Raw genomic sequence first — 22,503 nt, 5'->3', positions numbered from 1 at the left:
GCATTGCTCAAATTAAGAGACATGATGGAAGATGGTCAAGGAAGACTAATAATCAGTCGTACTAAAAAATTACGCGTGAGATCTCTTAGTATCATTAATATATTGCATTTATTGGCAAATACAAACAGTACGGTAATACAAAAGTTTTGGACTTTAATATTTCTTAGAGTAAAGTTATAGAAGGCATTTTTTAAATTTTGCACATGAATTTGTGTTTTGTACTCGAAAGTTTCCTTTCTTAAGGGTGCAATTTGTACAAAGCGATGGGACGATGCAATCTTTTCACCTATGAAAGAACTTAGTAAACTCAGTTAATACGATAACAAGACACGTCCCTTTATCTTTGATGCGCATACAAAAATAAACATGTCTTTCGTCCAGTGACAATATTCTTTAGTGGCACCCCAGCTTTGCTACAGAGAAGATTTTTTATTCAAGGTGCCACTACCAACCTTCTGAAATAGAAGCTTTGTGGTGAATTTCCCCGTACACTAAGGCGTAGGTGATGCTATGCAAATTTCAACTGGGAAAGAGCTCCAAACTGCGTCCTACTGTTTGCTGACGTCCTGGTGCAATGGCCGCTTCCAATCTCTTACACCGCCACTGACTGGTATTTGCCATCTGACTACTTCATCAGGTTGGAAGTTGACGCAATCGAATCTGGAATATTTAAGAGCGACATAAAGGTTCCATGTCTTTCGTCTTCAAGACTTGAAGCATTGCACTTTAAATACAAAATCCTGACAAGGCTTTTAGACGCTTGCGTAGTATTGTGGTTTTTGGGGACAAATCTTCCTTACCAACAATTATGTTATGCTGAAATTAATGAAAAGTTATTCTTAAAAAGAAATTTTCAAAAAAAGGCTGCATGTGTGCATTATCTTTCCTTTTATGCGTTTTTAACCCTATATCAGTATAGCCCCATGCAGAGAAAAGTGATGACAATTCCATAACAAACTTGGCTAAGTTGCACATACTAAAAGAACACCACTATTTGACATTAGTGTCACATGTGTTGATGGCAAAAACGTTTAGAAAAACCCTCTCAAAGTCTATAAATTTGCTCTTGAAGATGGTACCAAAATAGTGATATGTGACACAGTCTCGAGATTTTAAATAACAAGAGTACCACACAACAACTTACATTACACTTACATTTATCGTTGAGCTACAAACCACACCGCACTTACATAAGAATGCAAAGGATACAATTTAATCAAAATATGCGAAGTAAATAAAAAGTGGCATCCTAGAAAAGGAAGCAGGTCACCGACTTACTTTTGTGGGCAGAGGGTATGACTATGAACACATGAGATGCTAATATATATATATATATATATATATATATATATATATATATATATATATATATATATATATATACAGCATGCTAATTTGCATGAAAAGACCTTAAACGGTTTAAACATTATATCCCTTCATGGACATAGGTTGCTGATTTATATTTTCTCTAGCTGTAACCTTAAACTTGAGACTGGAGTCATAGTTACGGTATTTATAATTATGATATATAACTGGTTCAAGGTTCATTAGAATATCTTCAGTATTTAAAAGTCGTCCCCCCGAAAATGAAAAACATAACACAATTAGAATTATAGTCCTTGCCTTCCTGTGAACTTAACCTAGTGGCAGGGTATTTTAAACACTCTAGTTAGAATATGCACATGGGCAGAGTTTCATTAATCCTCTTCAGCCATCATAAAGTTATGGGCTAGACAAGCGTTAATCCTCTCCAGCCATCATAAAGCTATGGACTAGACAAGGTTAATCCTCTCCAGCCATCACAAAGCTATGGGCTAGACAAGCAAATTCTAACGGAAGGATGGAATGGCAATGCATTAACATAACATGCCTTATTTAAGACGGTTGTGAAAACAATGCATCGACAGTTTTAACATGATTTAACATGACGCCACAAGTGTTCTGGGTTTGACTTTGACCTTTGATATACAGGTATATATAACAATAGGTACATGATATACCCTCAAGCTATATATTTCATTGGAAAGCATTCATTTCCATGATCTTTACCGAAAGCGGCTTTATGACAGTTCGGACACACAACATGATACTGACCTGACAACTGAGATCTAGCTTTAAAAATAGTTCCAGGAAAATGCCAAGTGACAAAATCAAATCATGATGTACAGTTATAAAAAGTTCAATATCCCTTACTTTATTTAAAAGTTTGCAAATTACTTTTCCAAACAATTACAGTAATGTCCATGTCCGACTTCAAATGAGAGCAATGAAAGTGGCAAATTTTACACTCTTGTCCTCCATACATATAAAATCAATGTTATCATTACTTCTATCAGATTAAGAGTTCCAAAAATCCGCTAAATGTAACCTTAATATGTAAACTTAACATTCAATGCATATTTAATGTTGCAGGAGATAAGTTACATTTCTAATGGAGGGACAGACAGACAGTGAGGAGGACATAGTCCTCACCTTTCTAAAAGGATAAAAGTCATTGTTATTTGTTTTAACTTAAACATTATGACTCTCAATGATAATTATAAAAAGACTTCAAACAATATCAAAGCTTCGAGAAAAATCTTAATTTATCTTTAATGAGACATTTTTCTCGAAGTGAGAAACACAAAACAAATTTACATGCATATATATTGAAATATAATGATATAGCTAAAAACCACACCCATTACTACATCAATAAGACTTTTTTGTAAATTTTCAAATACTAAGTAATTTTTATACAAGTATAAACAACAGAAGCTCTAAATAACACATTATTTCATTCAGTTTCATAATTAGAAAATAAAAAAGATTTTAAAAATTGTGAGTTTTCAGTGAAACTGTCTGCAGATGATTTCATGGAGTTTTTGACAGCCTAGTTCCTAGGATTATTAAGTATTAAAATTATATTAATATTGGCAAACAAGAACATTTGATCTATTCCCATCTGATGATAATTATAAGATACATAATTATAATCTATAATGTGTTGTTGAACAGCACGAATGCTCTACATGCAAATATTCATATAAACCACCAAATGTTGTTCCGGGGCCTCGAGTGGCCGAGTGGTCTAAAGCACTCACCGTTACAGATCATTGCCATCTCACCTCTGCCTGCGTGGGTTCGAGTCTCGGAATCGGCCAATGTGGGTATGTGAGAAACCATGCCAGGATCTTCTCGTGGGTCGTATGTTCTTTCCATAGTTTCCCGGGTTCTTCCTCTCCCATTTATACTGGCCGCCATATATAGCCTATCTAGTGCTGAAAATGACGTTAAACCCTGCAACAACAACATCTTTCTTTTTTCCAAGAACACACATTTAACTGTATTTTCAAACAGAAATTAAACCAAATCTGCAGAAACACTGTAGGTAAAGGATAGATCTGATGAGGATAACAATATACATAGAATCCTTCATCATAACAGTTACATTTCTAACAGTGTAAGCTACGTTTACACTTCTATCAGTGTAATCTAAGTTTACATTTCTAGCAGTGTAAGCTAAGTTTACATTTCTAGCAATGTAAGCTAAGTTTACACTTCTATCAGTGTAAGCTAAGTTTACACTTCTGTCAGTGTAAAGTAAGTTTACACTTCTATCAGTGTAAACTAAGTTTGCATTTCTATCAGTGTAAGCTAAGTTTACATTTCTATCAGTGTAAGCTAAGTAATCAATTATATCAGTGTAACTTAAGTTTACACTTCTATCAGTGTAAGCTAAGTTTACATTTCTAGCAGTGTAAGCTAAGTTTACACTTCTATCAGTGTAAGCCAAGTTTACACTTCTATCTGTGTAAGCTAAGTTCACAATGAGCCTAAAGAGAGAAAATGGTTCGGGATTCTAATATATGATAGTCACTGCCAGACCTATGCTAAACTGGGCGAACAACAATGCAGAAGTGTGGTTTTGAAGGTCCTATATGTGATATGATACCGGAAAAAGGTTCATGAATAAGAAATATAAACTAAAACATATTCATGAAGTATGATAACTCTTCTGAATGCATCTGCAGTCTATGCAATGTACAGTACTGTGCTAAATGCATCTGCAGTCTATGCAATGTACAGTACTGTGCTAAATGCATCTGCAGTCTATGCAATGTACAGTATTGTGCTGAATGCATCCGCAGTCTATGCAATGTACAGTACTGTGCTGAATGCATCTGCAGTCTATGCAATGTACAGTAAAGAGATATTGAGTAAAACAACTAAATTGTGGTTTAACAGCAACAGTTATCTGAATTAAGCAATATTAATGACAACAGAAACAGTTTCTGGTTATTTAGATAGCAAGTAATGCAGTCATGCAATCAGTTAAAGGTCAAAAGGATGATATTTACGACTTCACTCTCCATGTTTCTTATAACGATAACTTTATATTAAACGCATATCCATTCCTCTATCATTAAAATATCACGGTGAATTAAACTTGCTGCAAGCATGGACTAAAAATGTTCAGCATCAGTGCTCAAATGTTCAGATCCTCTTGCCTTAAATTTCATTTTCATTCCCTTTTTTCTTTCTTTCTGCACAATAATTCTGTCTTTTATTTAATCCCGTTCAAAATCGCTACATGGCTTCATATCACCAGCATCCCGCGAGTCATGTTTGCCTAACTAAAACATAATTATCGACAGTAAATTTCTAATTTTGCAACTAGCACACACTTAGTAATAGACATCATCATGCCCGCCACCCCACCCACCCCACCCCACTCCACCCTACCCCACCCCACCCCATTTTTGGAGTGGGGATTCCACTCAAATCTTTGTAGACACCAAATATTCTATGGATCCACTTCATACTGATAAAAATCACTGAGACCTCTTTTTCATGACATACTCCTTCATTTTAATCTGTTTTTTGCATAACAATGTTGCCAAATTCTTGGAATTTATTGTGTGCATCATGGGATCTGCTTTGTGCTTGTGATATAAACCCAACATAAACTCACCAATCACCTCAGATCCAGGGAGCTGCAGAAGATCAGCTGGTAGAGCGTCAGACTCGTAATTCAAAGGGTCGATGTTTTAATACCAGCTCATGCCAACACAGGTCGGCTACATCATTCTGTCTTGTAAATGGAACTTATATTCCATTTCCTCTGTATCACACGGCTAATAAAGGTGTTAAAGTGCCGATAAAACACAGAAAAGAAATAACTCAGACCTTAGCATTTGTATCAGACTGCAAATTAACTTGGAGAAAAATAAAAACCATAGACAAAATTTTATAATGTGTAAGAATAATTATTATCACAGTGGAATACATTTAAATTGTGATAGGATGTGTTCTTTTCTCATTGTTTCAATTATGAAAAGTAACTGAAAACAAAGTCATCTTTGAACCAAAGGAAGCTTAGAGGTACAATAATGAAAAGTGTTAATTAGCAAATGTTCTAATATTGGAACATATGAATGAATTTAAGAACCTCGAATGTCACACTGTTGGATATCCTATCGAAAATTTCATAATCTCAAACTTTTGTCCTTGGTGTTTGAAAATTGGAACGATACCAGTTCTAGAAGGATAGAGCTTAGCGTAGGGCTTCCTGCTGCCCTTAGTCTTTCGTTTCCTCATAGTCATTGTTTTTTATTTCTTTCAGACAATTCAGTATTATAATTATATATCACAGTAGTTGAAATTAACTAACGTCCCTGGAATACGGAGATCTTGGTCTGAAAATGGGGAACATAAAGCATACTACAGCAATGTATGTGGTTTGGGTGCAACATCAGTTTTTATTACACTATGTTATATCACAGTCTGGTTGTGGTGATTCTCGATTTCCATCAAAAATTTCTTCTTCGATGTTTCTGGATTTCATGATCAGTATGTGGTTTGGCATCGACGATAACTGGGAATGAAAATTAGATTCTAAAAGTTAAAAGAAACAATAATAAATGAGTCTTTAAATTATTAATGTCTAAACTCTAGCAGTGCTAATAAACGGTTTTTATCAAAGTAATGCACCCTTGATTGCTACATTACTTCGAGTCGCCAGCATCACCAATACCAAATGCATTACAAGACGCGAGTCGTCGAGTCATGGTTAGGATTTTATTATGCTGACAATATGTGACCTAGCAATCAAGATCTAAGTACTACGAAGTTTATATTATAAGTGTATTTGTATTTATTTAATCCGTATTAATGAAAATAGAAGCTATAAAAAGAAGAAATGAAGCACGTTATCAAGTTCCAAAGAGGGTTGTGAGTATCTGTAATAGGTGATGTAGTCAATGTCAAGTCCAATGGAAATGCAAGGTACGTATTTGTATGTGATAGAAAAAAATCCATACATAATGGGTACTCTGTATCTTGCATATACCGCTCGTTCTATAAATTTTTCATTCAAAACAAAACTCGGCAAGCCTCGTTTGCATTGATACATCTAGTGGTATATCAGGGATACAGGGTATAAACTGTACATGTATTCTCTCTCTCTCTCTCTCTCTCTCTCTCTCTCTCTCTCTCTATATATATATATATATATATATATATATATATATATATATATATATATATATATATATATACGGTATATAATGATTTATGCATGAGAAAATGTTTTAATGCATACATTTCACTTTTCACATTTCAAAACAGTTATGTCAGGCGTTTTATCTCATATATGTGACGCATTGTACCCGTGTTGTAAGGAAGTGTGGAATTAACGGAATCCTTCAAATGCATCGGTTCTTAATTTAACAATTCCGATGAGATCATTAAATATCACTTAAACACCGAGCAGTGTTCAAAGACAGACGTCTATATGAAACACCGATCAGTGTTCAAAGACAGACGTCTAGATGAAACACCGATCAGTGTTCAAAGAAGACGTCTAGATCAAAAACAAATCGGTATTCAAAGACAGATGTTCAGATCAAATATCGATCAGTGTTCAAAGACAGACGTCTAGATCAAACACCGATCAGTGTTCAAAGACAGACGTCTATATCAAACACCGATCAGTGTTCAAAGACAGACGTATAGATCAAACACCGATCAGTGTTCAAAGACAGACGTCTTGTTGAAACACCAATCAGTGTTCAAAGATAGACGTCTAGATCAAACACCGATCAGTGTTCAAAAACAGACTTCTAGATCATAGAGGTAATGACAAAAGCAAAATATCTTAATTTTGTCCTGAATATACCTTGTGCATTTATACAAATGTAAACATTTCAAAACATAAACTCCACTCTTATCCCTAAGACTAAAAAAGGAAGAAATAACGATATAGTTCACGATTAAAATTTGATCAAATGCTGATTTTCCATTCAAAAATCATAATGTGAATACAATTCAAAAATGCAAGTGCAAAAGCTGCTTCTTCATTTTCTTCATCGTCTTCTACACTTGGTATTAATCCCCCACCACCTCGTTTCAAGTAGTGTAATGAAAGCCTGTTTACAAGAATCCGGCCTACAGAATCTGTACCTGCAATTAGTTCGATCAGTGCAAAACGTCCTTAACTGCACAGGTGTGAATTTGTAAATATAATACAAGTAACGTTCATCGTGATTACTGGGAAAGAATGATCAAGTATTTTGGAAAGCGGGGAGTTTTTACCAGTTTGTGTGCACTATGATCGCAGTAGAAAGTTAAGTGAGGAAAGACGGCAGTCGCGCGAAGAAAGTTAAACATATTACACACCATTGTTCCAAACTGGAAAATAAAATCACAAACAGGTATAAATGTGAGGATAAAATAAGTCATCATATGCGTCGATGTGGAATAGAGAAATCCACCCTCGAGATCAGAATTTGTGGGGAGGAAACTTTGCCTACAAATTTGAACCCGAGGCTAGGATTTCCTTATTCCACATGATCACATATTATGGATTGTATTAGCTATGCAAGCATTAAATGTGTCGTTGTGCAAGTGATATACAGTTTCTAGCAAACTTCACAAATATATTTAAAAAAGCACAAAACATTTTTAAATAGACAAAAGAACAATATGTATTAAGGAAGATGGGTAAGTCAAGTATGGCTTTGTTGTGGCGAGAGAGAGAGAGAGAGAGAGAGGGGCTTTATGTTTAAAAAGTGACAATCAAATAACAACACATTAAATTACCTCCTCTGTGTCTCTGTTTGACACTTGGACCACATTTTTACTGAGATGTTTCTGACGAATTCTTCTTTGATTTCTAAATCCACATAAAAAAGCAAACATAGAATAACGATGCATCATTATTTTCCTAAATTTACAAAATCTAACTTTTCGTGCAAATTACGTTTTTTCTTGATTCCCAACTCTGCATGAAAATGTAAAAACAGACCAATCTCTATATTACCGATTAGACATCAGAGATACGTTTTACAGGTCATGGTCATCCGGGAAAAGCAATGTACGTCACAGGCACTTGTTTCTGTAAGCGATAAAGGAGGGAAAACTATTGATAACACCCATTTCCCATCCCAAATTAATACAGGGTAACTGACTCGAACGGTCTGAAATCTGACCTCTTGTTAATTCTGTGTTAATATTCCTATACCGCCATCGAGATCACTAATCGTTAGCTGCATTAACGTAAGGACATGTTCTAAACTTGTTCATAAATGTAAATGTTAATTATGTTACTGATTATGTATTGCCAATTGTTAAGCAAAGTTTCTCCGTTGCGTTTATTGTATACTTGCATCTAGTTTTGAGGGTATAAGCTCTCTATATGTTACGCTATGAAATGGCTATATTCAAATCCTGATTAGTGTTTATTGTTTACCCTGGGCTGGAGTACATTAATAACGGGAAGACTGACTTGACACAAATGGAAGACAGAAGATGCAAATTCTGTAAATATAATTGTAATCGGAGTGTTGTATAAGATTATAGCAATGTTATTAAAAATATATCATCATCATCATCATCATCTTTATTTCCTTCCATGGAAGATTACATGATATAAGAATAAATCATCTGAATACAATCAATAAATAAGTATTTAAAAAAAAAATTATTAGAATACAAATTCTTACACTATATCTGTCAACAAAGTGTTCGTCAACTGCATAAGTTGCAAGTTTCAGTACTTTATTTACAGAAGATACCTGCACACTGCATGACAAAGTATGCTGCATACAGGACGAATAGCTTGGAGTTTTCTTTGTCGATTGCACCTGATGGTAACCTTTTACCTAGAAGATATTGTAGTTGCAGCTCATCTTCTGCATTAAATAACGTAATGTGGAGGCTCAGTGGAAATGTATCAGTAAGGAAATCCCAGAAAGAGTTTCTAAAATTCGACATATAAGGACAACTAACATTATTTTTTTTATTTTTTATTTTTTAATGTTTTTTTTATATTTTTTTAAATACTTATTTATTGATTGCATTCAGATGATTTATTGTTATATCATGTAATCTTCCATGGAAGGAAATAAAGATGATGATGATGACTTATTTCGTCGTTAAGAGGAAAACGTTATGATAGATATAATAGATGTATGTAATAAACGCAGAAATGTAAACATCAATGGATTTTCTTACTCGGTTATATACAAATTGTTATTTTAAGATTTGATTGCAATACAGGCCCGATACCTCAGATACTGTGATGAATTGATCAGTCAATGAATTAGTATCAATCATTACAGCCAATTAAAAATGAATATAGACTATTCACTGCGCAACATACTGCAAGTGTACACCCTCAAAACTGGATCCAAGTAGACAAGATGCAAAGTACCGTTTTGCATAGATGTCTGTTGATGATAAAATGGTACGAAATTCTTGCCCATTCTGTGTATGTCTAATGTACTCGGTGCACCTGATGATCGTATGCAGAGTAATGTATGTCTTAGCTAGCCAAGGTTCCAATGTGTTAACCCTATCTACACCTAAACAGATCGATCAGATAGTTGAATGCTTTGTCCTAGCGACATCTATTGGATTTCATAGTTGCCTCCCTTAGTGTCTAATGCTAACTCACTAATAGTTTGTAATAGTGGTACTTAGTAAATCGGCCGAAAATGGTTGAGGCAATTGACTTTAAAAGGATACTTTGTAAATTTAACATTGAACGTATGACTACGTACCAGGGGGAGGTCATTAGATGTATATTTGAGGGAAACTGTGTATTTGCACAAACACGGACCGACAGTGGAAAATTGCTTATTTATGAATCCATTACAGTTGTGTGCTCCCCTTCTCTCGATCATGTAGTAACAGTGTTCAGATTTGAGCAAAAAAAAGTTGATTCTGATTAGACGATGTGGCTTGCCGCCGCATCCAATGAAATTCACAGACCCGAAGCACTAAAATAACTGATCGATCCGCCAAGATATAGATAGGATTAACATATCGGAACCTTGTATAACGAAGATGAGTAATGTATTGTTGTTGCTTTTTCTCCAATGATCTCTGACAGTAGCAAAGGGACATAACTTTTACATCGCGTTGAATAACGTCTTGATTGTGCTACTTTAATTTTGGAGATTGGTAGATAACTCTTCCCCTTTTCATAATATGTAAAATTGTACATAAAATATTTATCAGTCATGCTGATTACATTTCAGCTCAAGTCTTAACCAAATTATGATTTTATAGTTAGGGTACGTTGAATTTTGATTTCGCGTATTAACCGACCATGACACAATCTTATCAAGTTGTTTGAAATGCGTGAGTTGATTTGTCTCGCCTGTATTCACGCGATATTCAGCTATCTCTAAAGATGAGACACAGCGTTTGCAATATCCTTCCATTCGGATTCAACATTCTTCAAACGTTTTAAGTGCAAATTTTGCTTTCGGTTGGCATCATTTGATTATCAGCCTCAAAATTTTGTCAAGGAAAGAAAAATGTGGAGGGGATGAGTGGGGCTGTCTAAATCTTGGCAGGGTTCAATGGGGCAATAACTTTAACAGTTAATTTTTGATGTCCGGTGAACTGACGTTATTTCATGTTTGCATACTTAGGTTGTCAACAAAATATGCACAGATGTTCATTAGTGCACATGCAACGTCTTTCTTAATGACAAATCAGAAAGTCAAAGGACGATGCCATAGGATAAATTACTATTTAACTTTTGATGGGTAAATTGTTGAGAATTTAGGTATGTAGGTTTATCTTACGTTCTCAAGTATGGACTTGTTTGTATCAGTTACCAGAGAAGATCTCACATTTCCGGAAATCGGATGATCAGGGGATCAAAGGTTAAGATAACATGAGGTTGCTCGGTAATTTAATATTGAATCTTCGTTGATAGGGCAATACATTTATGTAGTTTATATCCTGTTAGTACTGTTATTCTCGTGCTTGTTCTGAATCACGTTAGACAAGCAGCAGAAGAAACAACATTAGCAAATGACATGGACGACAGGCAATGTCTAGTCACATATGTGCATAATATCGAATCATATTATTATTTCTTTTCATTTAAATTTACCAAGAGCATTAATATTATTTTAGGAAAATCAGCTTTGAAATACTTTTCTTTCTCAGATACATCCCTAAGTTGATTAATTAAGTAAGAAAATTTACATGCAACATCTGCAAAGTTAAAATAATAACCAGGAGACAAAACATAATATAAATCCACCAGGATTCTCATTCGGACTCGTATCTGCCTTTACGCTTTTTTTTCCTTCAGTTGGCATGAGATGATTATCAGACTTAACCAAAATCTTTGACAGGGAAAGAAACAAAAATGTGTTGGGGATGCGATGGGTTGTCTGAATCTTGTTATATAATTATTTGGATCGTCCATTACTAAAGTTTTTGGGAATTATCATTGTTGCATGTTTCTATGCACAAGTTGTCCTACGAATGTGCACAAATGTCCATCGGTGTATATGAAATGTTCTTCGTGATGGCGAATCAAATCGTCAAAGGACGATGTAACAGGATAAACTCTATTGAGATTGTGTTGGAGTCATCGTTCAGAATTTGTGGGTATAGGGATTATCTTATATTTTCAAGCATGAATTTGTATCAAATATTACAGATGATCAAACAGTCATGGGAACAGGATGGTCAGAGGATCGAAAGGTAAGGGTCACATGATGTTGCACGGCAATGTTACACTGAGGCTACAGTGTCATATTACACTGGCGAGGCAATAAATTCATGTATTTTATATTTTCTAATCAATGTTATGTTTTTTTTCAACCACGTCAGACGATCAACAGAAAAAGCAACAATAGCAATGACGTGAATGGCAAGCAAGGTCTAGTCACCAATATGCATAAGTTGGAGCCGTATTTTTTGTTTCTTTTAATTTAAATTTGCTTGAGATTACAATATTTTTAGCAAATTCAGTTTTAAGAGCGTCTTCTCCATAAATACATCATGAAGATTATTCGTTACATATGGAAAATAATCACGCACGGTCTGCCAAGTTATAAAATATAACCAGACGACTAAAAAAATCAACCAGGATTCGCAATCGGATTCGAATCTGCCCTCGCGCTCTGTATAAAGTTTGAAGTTTAACAACCTTTTCAGAAATTTGAAGCACACTTTTTATTAAAGACGCCTCTCCGCGATTTATTAATAACTAATGTTGTAGGGATACATTTTTATTAATCATGTTGCACATTCCTAACCACGGCGCACAATCCATGACCCAAATTCAGCTTAAATGCAGAGAAAGGATCAGCGACTCGCATACCTAGATCACATAACACAAAAGCAAATACCAGCCGTATGTTCTTGAAATAATCTACTAAACAAACCGCCCTGCAAAATCTGCAATACAATGCTTCACTGCACATAGACATTGCTTCATCTCTCTTTACGTGTGTACACAGATATATACAGATAAATGTCACATACATGTCGTCTTCGCAAAGTTGGATTGTATTTCATTGTTTCCAAAATATGACTGTAAAGAGATTAGAGGCCATAACTGATTTACACAAATACATTGCATTCCTTACTTAGGCTATCCGGGTATCTATTCTTTTATGCAATGTTTGCGATATTTTAAATTTAGACTGCTCAGATGTCACTCGGTTATATATATATATATATATATATATATATATATATATATATATATATATATATATATATATATATATACATATATATGCATACTTACAATATCACTATGTGAAAATCACAATCAACACCGCTAATATCAATAACGCTGATATAATGCCGTAAACACAGCTTTGTTCACATGTAGACTCTGTGTTTAGCAGTGAATTTCCTGCCTTGGTAACTGCTTTATTTACAACTTTACGTGTAGTATGTAAATTTTCTTCTCCGGTTGTAAGGCTTGTTAAATTCTTGAATACGGTAGCTGCAGCAGACTGATTGACATGAAACGAGTCCTGCACAGTTGTAATTCTCGTAACATCTGTCCAGGCTGTTGTTGCACTAACTTTTGATAGCTGGTAGGTGGCTGTCACAGAGCGGTTACGTAAGTAGTAAGTAGGGATACATTACGTACAATGGGAATTAGCATTACAGACCCCCCCCGGGTCAGATTACGTACAATGGAAATTTAACATGGCGAAAAATCGTGGGTCAGATTACGTACAATGGAAATTTAATATGGAGAAAAATCGTGGGTCACTTTACGTACAAGGGGAATTTAGCATGGGGAATAGAGTTTGGGCTTGTTTAGGGACAAGGGGAATTAAATATGGGATTTTTTTATAAAAAAAAAATTTTTAAAAAAAAAAAGGGGTAGGCAATTGAAAAGTCATTCTTTTTTCGAAATATGGCTGGCCCTGAAAAGGGCCTTTGGGTTTATGTTAATGTATCCATTAACATAAAGGGCACCGCATTGGTCTTCTTCTTGTCCTTAGGCTGCGTCTCACTGTTGGTCCGTAAATCAGGACTCTTTTGATGCACCCTTGTCTTTCTACGTAGATCCTACGTATCCATAGACTGGTGTTTGTCCTGTGGACAACGGTCCACTTGGATCGGACATACATGGGTATGTCCGTCCGGAACATCATTGAAGACACAAGCGTAGAAGATTGCACATCGGTCCACATCTTGAAGCGACGAGAACAGGTGAATCAATGCAGTGAACTGCGCTTATTTATAGGTAGAGGAAGGATTGAAACGGATTGAGTTCATTCACCAATCCGAACACGCGTTACAAAATTCAGTCAGTCCTCATCCAATCCGAAGAGAGTAGTCTGTGACGTCAGTTGGTCTATATAGATTCGCTAGCGCTTGTGTGCAGTCAATCTATGCGACAGTGATTCAACATGACGGAAATTCAGAAAACGATCCATTGGGGTGCACCAATAGGGGAGACTGCCCAAGGGAACCCGGACTTACTTTCAGAAGAGGTGAATTGGGATTTTGTGGATTTTCTTACCTCGCAAGAATTTGTTCCGGAACCTTCGTTACCTTCTTCATTACCGCAAGTGGAGAATTTTAGACAGAGACAGAAAGAAGAATTGGAGAAATTTATACAACGACAAAAGGAAGCGGAACAAGCTTTTCTCCTACAGGAACAGCAGCAAGAAGAAGAGGTAAGAAAAAAACAACAGCAACAACAGCAAGAAGAAGTAGCAGCAGCAGCAAAGAAACAAGAGGGTGAAAATCAAACGGTCACGGTACTGTTGGACATTTTAGCGGAGTTAAGAAATCTGAAACAAATGTATCAGACTTCTTTATTACGACCGAAGAGAATACGACCTTCCCGTGCTAAACACGTCAACCCTGTGACTAAGCCTACCGTACCACCCTTAGTGATTTCAACCCAATCATCATCATCATCAACATTACGCAGTCCAGAAGTATGCCTTGGCCGTGGCAAAGGCTTAAGGCAGTTAAAGTTGATTGCTTAAACTCACCCCTACACCATAAAGAAAAAAGGCCCTTTTCAGGGTCACCCACATTTCTCGAAAAGAAATACAATTTCAATTTGCTAATAACTCAAATAAAAATAAAATAGTAAACAGCCCATTTTACCCCTATAGTACGTGTCTTTGTATGAGTGCGTGAGTGTACGTTCTTATTTTAAAATCAAAACTCAAAGACACTTACCTTATATCATTAATTTATTCTTTTATCCATTTTTACAATCCAATTCACAATTCACAACACAACACTTTAATAAAAAGTTCATTGACTTCTTCTGTCTCCTTGTTTAGTCTCTCTGTTTTTTGAATTTCTTCACCGTCACACTCTTGTCCTCTTCTTCCTCCTCACTTTCTTCCCTTCTTCTTTTCTTCTCCTGTTTCTTTTTCTTCACCTGTCTGCTTTCTTCCTCTGAAAAATCCCTCTCTTCTTCCGAAGAATCCCTCTCTTCTTCTGAAGAATTTCTCTTTTCTTCTGACTCCTCTTGTTTCTTTTTTGGGCAATCTGGAGACCAATGTCCTTTTTCTTTACAATAATAACAGGTATCTTGACTTTTGTCTTTTTTAGCCCCTGTTTTTTTTCTTTTTTGACCGTCTGGACACTCTGAAGACCAATGCCCTTTCTTCTGACAGATATAGCAAGTATCTTGACTTTTATCTCGAAAGGAAGGAGAGTAGTCCGTGGGCTGGTCTGAAGAGAATTTTCTAATGACCCCTCGCAAAGCTCTGACGAAACGTTCGATTTGGTTAGTCTCTTCCATCGTTCTGCCCGGCTTGAGAGTGAAATGAATAGTGAAAGGACAAGACACACACCCTTTTATATACGCTGGTCTGCCATGACTATAAATTAGTCTATGGTGTTTACACTTGAGTCATTTGACGTTTTTCACTCAAGATGAAACGATCCTATTCATTCGAGAAGAAAGAAGAAGAAAGTAAGAGGCAGAAACGTGATCTATCGCCTCGTACCAGAGCTGAAATCTTGGCACAAATTCATGCCAGTGATTTTGAAGAGGACATGAGTGAACCAGAATCCGATCCCTCTAAACCAGGTTCGTCACCCTTAGTTAACCCTGAAAAATACTATTCCATTCGAGAGACGGAAAAGCGCTCCTCTAGAAAATTTAGAACCACGGCTTACACCTACACAGTGAATTTTAAAGATTTCAAGGCTGACGTACCATTGGAGAAAGCAGAAGGATTTATCACCGAGATGTGGGATTCTTTGCTCACCGCACTCAAGCGACAATGTCAACCCAAAGAAGACGATCGCTTGACACTATCCATAGATCACGACAGCTTGAAATCCCTTGTTTGGATCGAGTTTAGCAGACCCGCAGAACTAACCCCTTCCAAAGTCATGGACAAGATTTAACACGTACAACAATCTAATGACCAGTTTGACATCACCGATGGTAAAGCCACACTGAAAATGGCCCACGTCTCTCCTCCTCAAGGGACTGGACGCAAAAGGATGTTATTGGTGGACGATCTTCGCAGCACCAAAAAGAGTCTCGTCCGAATTCACAACACTCATGACCAGATGTGTTTAGCCCGTGCCATCGTGGTGGGACGAACCTATGCCAACAAGAACGACACGGTAGAATGGAAAAGAACCTGGAACACTATTCAACGTTCATATCGAGCCAAACAACGAAACGAAGCAGAACTCCTGTTGCAACAAGCTGGCCTGTCCAAAGACACACCCTGTGGCATTCCTGAGATGCAAAAATTGCAAGATGTCCTAGCTCCACGCTACACCTTGAAAGTGCACCCTCAAGAAATGCGCGGGCTTCTGTTGTTTCGAGGCCAAGATTTTAAGGACGGAAAATACATTCATGTTTATTATCACGATGACCATTTCGTTACCATTACCACCATCACCGGATTCCTGGGATACAGTTATTATTGTGAGAAATGTGATTATGGTTATAACAATCGAGAGCAACACAAGCATTGTGGAATGAAATGCCCAGGATGTTTGGCCTCTCCACCCTGTCTGAGCGAAGAACCAGTGCCTTGTTCAACTTGTCTGCGCACGTTTGTCAGCCCCACCTGTTACCAACAACATTTGAAAACACAAGGTTCACAGAAGAAATGTGCTTGTCAATTCCTGAGATTGTGCCCTACCTGTGGACAAGGTATATGTACCTATATTGCCAAGGCACACGTATGTCGAGGAAAGAAACAATGTCACATTTGTCACCACATCGTGGACTTGGAACATCAGTGTTACGTGCAAAAATACCAACCCCCACCAGAGAAAGAGGACAGTTATAAGAAGAAAGGCAATTTCATCTTTTTCGATTTCGAATGCATGCAAGAGACCGGCATTCACATTACTAATTTCTGCGTGGCTCATCGAGCGTGCGAGAAGTGCATTCAAGAACCTATCTTCAGTCATTGCCCTCACTGCAGCAAGATTCCCGGAGGGCGTGAAAAAATCTCTCGGGGACCGAACACGTTAGCCGATTTTGCCCAATGGGTTTTAGACCCCATCGACGAGACGTGGAGCCAAGAGGACATCGAACGTTATGGAGATTGTCATCGTCATGCCACGGTGATGGCTCACAATTTTTCCGGATACGATGGACAGTTTCTTCTCAGATACTATACGGAACAAGGCACCGAGCGTCCTAAAGTGACTTTGAACGGAGCCAAAATCATTTTCATGCAAGTGGGACAAGTACAGTTTAAAGATTCGATGAGTTACTTGGCCATGCCTTTGAGCCGAATGCCTAAAACGTTTGGAATGACAGAAATGGCTAAGGTTATTTTCCTCACTTTTTCAATACAGAAGCCAATCAACACGTCGTTCTACCCCATATACCTGAGGCTCACTATTACGACCCCGACAACATGCGTACCGAACAACGAGAAGCTTTCTACGCTTGGTACCAGGCTCACGCCTCGGACCCTTTCGACTTTCAGGAAGAAATGCTAAAGTATTGTCGTTCCGACGTGGACATTTTACGGCGTTGCTGTGGAAAATTTCGAGAACTGTTCATCGAACACGGAGGGGTCGATCCTTTGAAAGAAGCTTGCACCATTGCCAAAGCGTGTTCCTTAGTGTACCGACAACGATTCATGCCTGAAAACACCGTGGCTGTCATTAGCCCTCAAACGACCCACTTTGTCAAGCGTCAATACTCGGTCAAAGCCCTACGTTGGTTACATTACTTGTGCGACAAGGAAGACAAGTGGATTCAGCATGCCCGCAACGGAGGGGGCGAAAAGACCATCGGAACGTATTCGGTCAATGGCTGGGACTTAGAAATCCCAAAGATCGTGTACGAGTTTAACGGTTGCTTATTTCACGGATGTCCCGTCTGTTACCCTGATCGTAGCACTAAAAATCAGTTTTTGCAACGAACCATGGAAGACTTGTACCAGGACACTTGCCAGCGGCGCCTAAAGTTAGAACAGCAAGGATACCAAGTGGTGGAAATGTGGGAACACGAGTACGATCACCGTATGAAAACCGATCCCGAGTTTAAACGCCTCGTGGAAAGTTACCAGTTCATGGACCCGTTGAACCCGAGGGATAGTTTGTACGGAGGAAGGACCAATGCCACCTGTTTGCTGTACCAAGCCGACGAAGAGAAAGGAGAATAAATCAAATACTTGGACGTGTGTTCGCTTTATCCCTACGTGTGCAAATATTGTCGCTTTCCTGTAGGGCATCCGCAATTGCTGACGGAACACATCGACCTGAAAAACATTCGACAATACGAGGGTTTGATCAAGTGTAAAGTTTTGCCTCCCACGAACCTATACCATCCCGTCTTACCTCACCATTGTCAAGGCAAACTGATGTTTCCCTTGTGCCGTACTTGTGCCGAAATGTGCAACCAAGACCAGCCTTGCCATCACACCCAGGAAGAACGTGCCTTGACGGGAACCTGGGTCAGCGTAGAATTGTTCAAAGCTCTGGACATGGGATACCAACTGTTAGAAGTGTACGAAATTTGCCACTTTCCCCAAGACACAACAATACCACAAGGGTGATCCCAGTCAGAAAGGCATTTTCGCTGACTACGTGGATACCTTTTTGAAACTGAAGCAAGAAGTCAGCGGCTATCCGTCCTGGTGTCACACTCCCGAAGACCAAATACAATTCAAAGAGAAATACTATGAACAAGAAGGCATCTCTTTAGACCACATCGAGAAAAACGAAGGCAGGCGATCGTTTGCCAAAGTGATGTTAAATTGCTTGTGGGGTAAAATGGCACAACGACCGTGTTTACCCAAGACGGAATATTTGACAGAACCTTCCCGCTACTTCCAGATGATTTACGACAAAACCAAATACATGAAACACGTGGACGTCGTTCGAGAGGATTTGATCTTGGTTAATTACGAAGAAGATCTGGACTTTGTACAAGACGACCCTTTTGGAAATGTCATCATTGCGGCTTACGTGACAGCTCATGCTCGCTTAAAATTGTACGAAGCTTTAGAACTGTTAGGAGAACGCGTCCTGTACTTTGACACAGACAGTTGCATTTACATCCATCACCCGAGTGAACAGCACCCTAACATCGAAGGAGACCGTTTAGGAGCCTGGACAGACGAGCATCCCGACGACAAGATTCTAAGTTCGTCAGTGGCGGTCCCAAAAATTACGGTTACGAATACCGGGACAAACAAGGAGAAGTGCACACGACGTGCAAAGTGAAAGGACTGACTCTGAATTATCGTACCAGTCGTGTGGTGAACTTTGGGGTATTGAAAGAAGCCTTACAATCGAGAGAGGATGAACACTTTAAAGTGACCACCTATCAACCGAACAAGATTGTACGTTTACCCACTCACCACATCATCAGTCGGCCCTTGGAAAAAGTCTATCAAATCGTGTACCAGAAGCGAGTGCGACTTCCCAATCATTTCACTTTGCCGTATGGACACGTTGGTATAAAACTTTGGGTGTAAGCGGATAGCCACCCACCAGAAGGATGACTTCGCCACAGCAAGAATCGAGTGAGAAACCCAATGTGAACTCCAAGTTCAAACACTACCATTTTCCAGTCTTCTTACCTGACTATTGTGATTGTGCCCGTCGATTGGACACGTTTCAGAAATGGCCTACGGATAGGGAAGGATTACCTTCTTCGCATGTTTTAGCTAGAACAGGATTTGTCTACTTGGGACCTGAGTCAGGATTGGGATACGAGGTACAGTGTTTCGCTTGCGGACTGAAGTTACGAATGGATCTATGTATCTATAAAGATTCAGCTATTCTGGAACATACTCGATGGTCTCGACACTGCCCTTACCTTTCTATGGCCTTTCCACCCATCACACTACGGTACAGTGTTGACGGTACCTTAGAGACGGTACCTTCCAGAACAGGACATGAAAAACGTAAAAAAGGAAAGATGTACAAGCTGGAGACTGCATTGAGACTAGTATAAAAAGGGGGCTATGGTCAAGATCGATAGTTCATTGTGACTACCAAGACCGAGCGAACAAGATGAATACTTTCAGAGAAACACAAAACAAGTTGTTTAGAAAGGCACAATTCAAGTGTGAGGCTTCGGAAGTGGAATGCGATTGTGAGCCTTGCGATGGGTACGATGCTGTACGTTGTGACCTGAGCGATGCCGTAAAGCATCATGGGAACTTTGTTCTCACGACCCCTATCATGGAAAGTGATGCTGTGCGTGTCAAACCTGAGGGATGCGAAAGTGATGCCGCTCGTCCTCTTGGACATTTTACTGGGTTTCGTTTTAAAGGGGAATGTTCACCTTCACGTCTACCCCCCTACGGATGTCATCCAGCCCTGAGCAAACTCCTGTTCATGTCACCCAACCCTCATCGAAACGAACCTGTGAAAGACGAATATTCGTTCCCTGTGCCTTTGTCGGAATACTGCGACTTTGAAAATCGTCTTCAATCGTTCAAAGGAAAATGGCCTAAGTATCTGGGAGGACCGACTCCCGAAGAATTAGCCAGAGCCGGATTTTTCTACTTGGGCGAAGGAGATAAAGTCAAGTGCTTCAGTTGCGGTGTGTCACTTCACCACTGGGAACCGCAAGATTCGGCCTACGTAGAACATGCTCGATGGTCACCGAATTGTCATTACTTACCCTTAGTGGGACCGAGACATTGAAGTAACTTACCATAATCTGTTCATGGATACTTTACAAGAGAACATTCGTGCTTTGCCTGTGGAGTTGAGAGAACGCATTTACCGAGAGCTGGTCAAAATACAAGTGAAACGTAAAGAACAATTGCATCCGTTACGTCACAGGTGTTTGAACCACTGGTACCTGAAGGCTATACAAGGACTGATTCAATTGAAAGTGTTCCATTGGACAGACATTGATCAACGATCCCCTGGTTTTAAAAAGGATTGGTTTGTTATGGACGATTCTATTTACTACATCATTGTAAACTTACTGCATCGAATTCCAGAGGAAGAGTTAACGAATTACCAACATCTTGAACACAATGTCAACTTAGTGAAAGAGGAAACTTCTGAACGAATTATAATGTGTAAATTAGTGACTAAACGATTTAAATTCGACAATGAATTAAAACCATGTTTGTGCAAACAGTACATTTCTTGTGTCAGACCAAAGAGGATTTAGTATAACCTATTCATGGATACTTTGCTAGAGAACATTCGTGCCTTGCCTGTGGAGTTGAGAGAACGCATTTATGGAGAACTGATCAAAATACAAGTGAAACGCAAACTCAAAGTTATTCATCCGTTTTTAAATTATGCTCTGTTCCAAAGTACAAGAAGACTGATTATGAGTGGATATTACATCAGGCATAAAGGTAAACGAGGCTATTGGCCACCACCCAACGATTCCAAAAACAGTGTATATACTTATGGATACTTTACAAGAGAACATTTTGGGCTTGCCTGAGGAGTTGAGAGAAAGGATTTACCGAGAGCTGTATTGCTTCCGAAACAAAGAGACTATAAAATTAGGCTGCCATGCCACGGATTATGTCACATATTATTCAACAGATTCCGTGGAAGGAACTCAATGACCATATTCAAAACGTAGATCATTACCATCGATTATTACAAAAACTGTATCCATTCAATTGGGGACGACAAGTGCTGTGTGTCTTAGTGACTTGTTTTCTGGGATTTCGTTTACCAGCCGATTCCTTGTGGACTCTTTACGATCAATACTTACCACCTCAATGGCCTTAAATGGTCACAAAAACTCCTTTTGCTCAAAGCCTTGCGTTTTCATCTGGATACTTCTCGACCTCTACGGGAAAAAAAGATTCGTCAACTTTTAGCTACCCAAGACGTGTATGACGATGTGTGTGTAGCTTGTGACTTACATCCCCATTGGACAGATGTCCGTGCCTGGAAAGAATGGGATTTTGAGGCTTGGACCCAAGAAGTGGCCCAGTATGCACGAGAGTTGTTCAAGGAAAAAAGTTACTTTTCAACCCGTGTTAGTGACGGTGCCAGAAGAACCCGTCACCCAGGACGGAACTGTCGTGGACAGGCCTGAAAGACCCTTTCGAGAGGACACTTGTGTGACATTACCCCCTACTATAGAACTGGTTAGAACATTACCCAAAACATGTTGTTGTACAGACACGTGTTTTTATTCCACGTTAATGGTTATCATGTGCCTTTTATTCTTGTACTTAAGCCTTTGGTTTTTCTGTATTTTTGTCTTTCGTATTCATGTTTGAAAACATTCAATAAACGTGTTCTGAAAAAGTATATAAACTCTTGTCTTGTTTGTTT

The 22,503-nt window shown here is 38.3% G+C and overlaps 1 long non-coding RNA gene across 1 annotated transcript in view; it reads right to left on the bottom strand.

Annotated features, from left to right (window-relative positions):
• Nucleotides 1-89: 89 nt before the first annotated feature.
• Nucleotides 90-22,503, bottom strand: part of LOC149808537 (uncharacterized) — a 37,058-nt gene continuing 14,644 nt past the window's right edge. The window contains exons 2-4 of the long non-coding RNA XR_016425351.1: nt 8,083-8,155; nt 4,955-5,857; nt 90-660 (exon numbers count right to left, since the gene is read on the bottom strand). This is a non-coding gene — a long non-coding RNA (uncharacterized LOC149808537). The remainder of the gene's footprint in view (nt 661-4,954; nt 5,858-8,082; nt 8,156-22,503) is intronic.

Source organism: Sinohyriopsis cumingii, chromosome 1, assembly GCF_028554795.1.
Source record: "Sinohyriopsis cumingii isolate HCF-2022 chromosome 1, ASM2855479v2, whole genome shotgun sequence".
Classification (NCBI taxonomy): domain Eukaryota; kingdom Metazoa; phylum Mollusca; class Bivalvia; order Unionida; family Unionidae; genus Sinohyriopsis; species Sinohyriopsis cumingii.
This window is presented reverse-complemented; position numbering and strand designations above follow the sequence as displayed.